General features: G+C 42.1%; 1 protein-coding gene across 1 annotated transcript in view; it reads right to left on the reverse strand.

Moving 5' to 3' along the window:
- The window catches only part of VIPR2 (vasoactive intestinal peptide receptor 2), a 76,519-nt gene that overhangs the window by 17,927 nt on the left and 51,665 nt on the right, over positions 1–6,927 (reverse strand). The window lies entirely within an intron of this gene.

A 6,927-nucleotide genomic window follows, 5' to 3' on the forward strand; every position in this document is an offset into this window, starting at 1 on the left:
AAAAAAAAAAAAAAAAAAAAAAAAAGAAGAAATAGACAAGCCCGCAATTATAGTTGGAAATTTAAATACAGGTCTGTCAGTAACTGATAGCACAAGTAGTTAAAACAAACAGTAAAATTTAGAATATTTAGATAACATGATTGACAAAATTATGTAAATGACATATGTAGCGTACAAGCCAATAACTGTGGAAATTATATTGTCTTCAAATGAAAATGAAACTTTTACTAAAATAGACCACACTCTGAGTCATAAATCAAGTCTCAACAAATTTTAGAGGATTTAATTCATGTGGTATGCTCCCTGATCACCATGAATTAAGCCACAATCCAACTTGTCACTAATTTTCTATTCAGCTTAGAAATTAATCTATAGTCTTCTATAGCCTATGGGTTTAAAAATAATAAAAAAAAGAGTTTAGAAAAATTAGAACTCAATGATAATGGAAAACACATATTTAAACGTAAAAAAAGGAACTAAAGCAGGTCTGAGAGGGAAATGTGTAGGTATAAATAAATGCATTTTAAACAAAGGAAGGCTGAACATACACCTAACTTAAGAAGCTAGAAAAAGTGTACCAAATAGAAACCAGAGAACGCAGAAGGAAGGAAACAATAAAGATAAGAGCACAAGTCAGTAAATTAATAAATAAGCATACAGGAGAGAAAATTAAAGTCAAAAGCTGGTTCTTGGAAAACACTGATAAAACTGATAAAGCTTTATACAGTAAGATTCATCAAGATACAAAGAAGGAAAATAAAAATTACCAATACCAGGAATGAAAAAGGAGATATAAGTATAGCTCTTACATACGTGAAAAATATAATAAGAGATATAGAAATGTAGATGAAATGAATAGATTCCTTGAAAAACAAAACTTATAACTAACATAGGAGAAACAGAGAATCTGAATTGTCATATGTCTGTTTTAAAAACTTGAACCTAAAAAGAAAACCTTCCCACATGACAACTCTCTGCCCAGATGGCTTCACTGGTGAATTCCACAAATGCTACGGAAGAAATAGCACCTCATCTAACCCACACTATTCCACAGAATAGGAAAGGGGGGCACTTTCTTATTCACCTATGGACCAGCGCAACTGTCATATCAAAGCCTATCTTACGAGAAAGGAAAATTATATCAAATTCATGAGTGTAGGCACAAAAATCCTCAACAAGACATTCGTAAACTAAACCCAGTTATATAGTAAGAGGATAATATATCACAACCAACTAGGGTTAAGTTTAGGAACGAAAGGTAGATTTAATATCAGAAAATCTACCTATGTATTTTTTCACATTAAATGAACAAATGATAAAAACCATCTGCTCACCTCAATATACACAGAAAAATCATCATAAATTCAGCACCCATTCATGATTAAAAACTCAGAAAACTGGGAATTGAAAGGAATGCTCTTAATCTGGTAAAGAGTATCTTCAAAGTATCTGCAGCAAACGTCACGCTTACAAGTGAAATATTGAGAACCTTCACTCTGAGCTCAAAAATAAGAAAAGGTGGTCCTCTATCATCACTTCTATTCATACTGGGCTTCACAAAAACTTGAGTTGCATATAAGAAGAATCCAGATGAATTTGCAGAATAATTATAAAATTCATAAATAAATTTGACAAGTCTGCTGAAGCAAGATCAATATATCAATATCAATTCCTTTTCTAAACGTTATGCATACACAAATATATACAACAGCATAAACAAATACCTCAGCATGACTATCAAAAGACGTCCATGATGTTTACTCAGAGAACCACAGAATATTATTGAAAGAAATTAAGAAGGCCCAAACCAATGGAAGGATCTACTATAATCACTGGTTGGATGATTAAAAACTGTAAAGATGTCCAGTCTATCAAAGGTGGTCTACAGATTCGATGCAATCCAAAATGAAATCCCAGAAGGGTTTTTTTAATGGCTACTGACAAGCTGATTAAAAAAATTCACGTGTAAGTGCAGATGACCAAGCTCTTCCTAGTGAGAAAGAAGAGCTGACAGACTTACACTGCTGCAAGTCAGGGCTTATTATAAAGGCACAGCAATGACAGCCATGTAAAAACTGCACGTGACAGATAAAGAGGGAAATAGGACAGAGCAGGGCAACCAGTCCCTTGATACACAGTCACAAAGATGCCTTTGCAACGCACTGGCACAGGTGGGCTTTCCAGGTAATGGTCCTGGAGAAACTGAATACACATACAGAGAAAGCAAATGGACCTTAACCCCTACCTCACACCATACACAAAAATAAATCACCAGTGGATCATAAACCTATACACGAGAAGTTAAAATAATAAAAATTTCTAGATGATAACAGAGAAGAACATGCCAGAGATATTTTAAACAGGCTCAGGAAGCTCTGACTATGAAGACAGATGGTCAATAGGCTTCATTAAAATGAAGAACTTTTGCTGATCAAAAGACTCATTAGGGGGGTGTAAAGTCGAACCACAGTGCTAGAGATAAAATCTGTGATACCCATATCTGACGAAAGGCTGCTCTTACAGGACTCCTAAAAATTAACTTAAAAAAAGAGAGGCAGCTGAATAGAAAAATGAGCAAACACTTGAAATGGTCCTGCAGAAAAAAAAGTTTCCAAACACATTATATCATTATTCACCAGGGAAATGCACATTAAAAACACAATTCTATATTGTTATAGACAATGGTGGTGGGAGGTGGAGTGGAGGGAATCTCCGCAAGGCAGGTGAGCACATGCAGTACCTGGAGAGACTACACCTATGCATGGCCTATGACAGGAGAGACATATAAACGTAAAATAAACGTGAATATAAGTGTGTACACACACACACGCACATCTGAAGAACTGTGTATGCGTGTGCAGGAGAGAACTCACAAGAATGTCCACAGCAGCCCTGCTTGTGGTCGCCCCAAACCGAGAGGCACCCACTTCTCCGTGGACATTGAAGAAATGAGTTGTGTTATCTTCACACAGCAATAAGAAAGAACAGGATAACCGCACGCAACAATTCGGATGAACCTCCCTCCAAAACGCTGAACTGGGGAGACTGGGGCGTTCCTTCTGTAAGATTCTAAAATAGGCAAAAGCAACGTGTGGTGTCAGAACTCTGAATAGCGGTCACCTTCTGGGAAGTGGGTGGTGACGGACACGCAGCGGCCTGGAGATCGGCTCCTGGTGCTAACCCTGCTGGATGGCGACCTGGGCGCTGTGCTCCCTGGGGACAAGCATCGTGCTGCACGTGGAGCCCTGCCCACGTCCCTGCACACACACTTCACTCAGAAAAGTCTATTTCTGTGTATTCAGCGTGACCCCGGACCTCAGTAATGACACCATTAAATACGACACAGGAGCAGTTCTAAAGCTCAGTGACCCTGCGCTGTGGTCCGACGGCTGCAGGCTTGTCGCTGCCTCGGCCTCGTGTGCTCCTCGTGCTGGGAGCTCTCATCTCTCCAAACCCTTTTCTTTCTTTTCTTCTTTTCTCCACTCCTCCTCCCTTTCCCTCTTCCCACGTCTCTCCACTGAGTGGGGCTGGGGTCTTTTGCTGTCCCCCAGGTGAGCACAGCCCCTCCAGGTCAGCAAGCTGTCCAAACGAGTCACGTTGCCGGGTCTCTCAGTGACGCCTTTACCACACATTTAAATTTTCACTTCCAGGTACAGATCTAACTGAAGATGGATGTAACTGAAAGTGTGTCTCCAGATGAGCCAGGCTGGAATCCGCCCCCTGATGGTGGCATGAATGGACTCCCGAAGGTGAAAGGGGTGAAGGTGGTGGTGGATCGGGGCCCTGCGCTCATCCGCTCAGCAGCCTGGGACACACGGCACCTCCGAGGCCTCCTTCTCTAACTGGTAAAGCTGGGACGTGAGAGCACTTACCTGGTGGAGGTGTCGTAAGGACCAAATTAACAAGCCCCTATGAAATGCATGGCACAGTGTGTTAGCAATTACTGCTGCTATTCCTGGGCCTGTGAGGACTGGGGCTGCCTCGTCCTGGACCACAGGCCACACTCGAGGATGCCAGCAACAGTGACCACCCACGACTCCCACATAGAACTAGGCCCTGCGTTTGATACCCAAGTCTGCATGACCTTCGGGAAAGAAAGAGATGAAGAAATGAGATGCTCCATTTCTCCGCTGTAAAGTAAGAACCTAAGTGTCCATTGACAGATGAATGGATAAAGATGTGGCACATATATACAATGGAATATTACTCGACCATAAAAAGAAATGAAATTGAGTTGTTTGTAGTGAGGTGGATGGAACTAGAGTCTGTCATACAGAGTGAAGTAAGTCAGAAAGAGAAAAACAAATACCGTATGCTAACACATATATATGGAATCAAAAAAATAAAAAAGCTTCTGATGAACCTAGGGGCAGGACAGGAATAAAGACACAGACCTAGAGAATGGGCTTGAGGACGCGGGGAGGCAGAAGGGGAAGCTGGGACGAAATGAGAGAGTAGCATTGGCATATATGCACTACCAAATGTAAAATAGATGGCTAGTGGGAAGCAGCCGCATAGCACAGGGAGATCAGCTCGGTGCTTTGTGACCACCTAGAGGGGTGGGATAGGGAGGGTGGGAGGGAGGGAGACGCAAGAGGGAGGGGATATGGGGATATATGTACACGTATAGCTGATTCACTTTGTTATACAGCAGCAACTAACACAACATTGTAAAGCAATTATACTCCAATAAAGATGTTAAAAAAAAAAGAACATGGTTGCTCGATGCTTTCTTAGCTTATGGGCTATATTTTGGAGAATAAATATTCGATGACTGCAAAGAATTCTGTTTCCTGGGTGTAATCACCATGACAATGGAGCGTGTTATATTTTCTCCCTTCCCCCCTGGAGCGTGTTATTTATTTATTTTTTTTGTGTGTTACGCGGGCCTCTCACTGTTGTGGCCTCTCCCATTGCAGAGCACAGGCTCCGGATGTGCAGGCTCAGCAGCCATGGCTCACGGGCCTAGCAACTCCGCGGCATGTGGGATCTTCCCAGACCGGAGCACGAACCCGCGTCCCCTGCATCGGCAGGCGGACTCTCAACCACTGCGCCACCAGGGAAGCCCGAGCGTGTTATTTTTATAACATGGATTTTAGAATTAACTCAGTCTCTCAGCTCTCCAGGAGGTGGCATCAGCAGACGGAAGTGGGAAGGGTGCCCGAGTTGAAGGCAGAGCCTGCGACTGTACTCCATCCCTGGGCTCTGGGCACTTTTTCCTGGGATCATTACACACTGAACCAGCAGAATGACAGCCAATGCAGACACGTCCTTTTTCTAACTAAGAAGTGCCACCTGCAGTTGAAGACTGATGTCCATGTAAAGAAGACTGTGATATGCATAAAAGCATTTGAGATTCTCTTAATGGATCATGACCGTATTTGCAATAATTCCAGAATGCTATTGCTGGCTAGTTAAATACGTCATGAAGTGCAAACCTGAGGGAAATTGCTGTGTCAAGAATATGGATTGCTCAACATGGGAGCTCTTTAAAAACAAACTGAAAATTTTCTAATTCAAGTTACCCTGTGCTGGCTTACCTCCCTAAATGTTTCCTTTCTTTTTTATAGTTAACAATTTCAAGATTTAAAAATGTACAATAAAATGCAGAAGATAGCAGAACAAATATTAATATAATATCAGTGTTTTTTTGAGAACATTTTTTATCATATAAAATATTATAGGTCTTCCGCACACTTTTCAAAGTGCAGCTCTGGATTAAAGGCATTGCCTCATTCTTTCTGAGAATTACCAGCTACCTCATACGGCCGAGATGCCTGAAACTAGAGGAGCAACACTTAACGTCTGCTGACATCTCCGCCACCTGCTCCATCACCTCCACTCACTCAGTTTTCTTCTAAGTATGGATCTCCTAATGTTCTAAAAACACTCCATTTGTTATATCACTGATTTTATATGAAGACCGGCCAACATTTGAACTATATTTTAGCAAAGGGAAATAAGATATGTGGTGTGTGGGAGGAAAATAAAAGTGGAGTTGGTGTTGCCAAGAGAACCTCCAGATGGAGCCAGAGGCCGCGAGGAAGTGAGGCCACCACGTCTCAGCCGGACGGGATCTGAGCTCTGACCACTCACTGTCCTGACAAGGCGTCCAGAAGGTCTGCACAGTGTTTCAGAAACTCAGATACATATCAGACCCCACCCCCTGAACAACTCGTGACAGCCTGTCCCTTAAGGACAATATTTCCTTTTGCATCAGAGCCAATCCTAACTCTTGCCAGACAACTTTAACAACCTGTGGCTTTTGCCTTTACAAGCTCTGACTCCTTCTCTTCCCTGGAACTCTCTCAGCTTTACCTGAGTCTGTGTTTCTCGAATTGCAATTCCTGAGACCCCAAATAATGCTCTCTGTTCTCTACAGATTATTTTTTGACAGGTGATCAAAACCCTGTTAAAATAAGCTGGATATCACCCATTTTACTTAAGGCTAGTGATGCTTAAGACACAGATTTAATCCTAAAAACTAGAACCTTTTCCCAGATAGAAGCGTTGACCTCCACCCTTGAACCCTGACTACCAGCCACACAACGTCTGTCATTAACTCCCTGAGACCTAGCACAGACCTAGGAGGGTCCAGGAGCAGGGGAAAAACAGGCACCATTCAGAGAGTACCTCCCCTATGCCATTAGGCTCCATCAGCCTCCATGTAGAGGCACAGAGAGGTTAAGCAATTTGTCCCAGGTCACACAGCTGCTAAGAGACTGAACCAGGATTTGAACCTGTCCTCATGCTCCTGAACACATGACAGTGTCTCTTAACAGAGCATCTACTGTGAGGCCCAGATGTGGGTGCTTCTGAGTGGGAGGGGAAGGCCAGGGTGCCTCTGTATTTTCAAAGCATTTGCATATTGCTGTTTAGTAAATAACAGTTGAACTGCATTCTTTTTTTTTTTTTTTTTTTTTTTTT

Source organism: Lipotes vexillifer, unplaced genomic scaffold (assembly GCF_000442215.2).
Source record: "Lipotes vexillifer unplaced genomic scaffold, Lipotes_vexillifer_v1.1 scaffold2094, whole genome shotgun sequence".
In the NCBI taxonomy this organism is placed as follows: domain Eukaryota; kingdom Metazoa; phylum Chordata; class Mammalia; order Artiodactyla; family Lipotidae; genus Lipotes; species Lipotes vexillifer.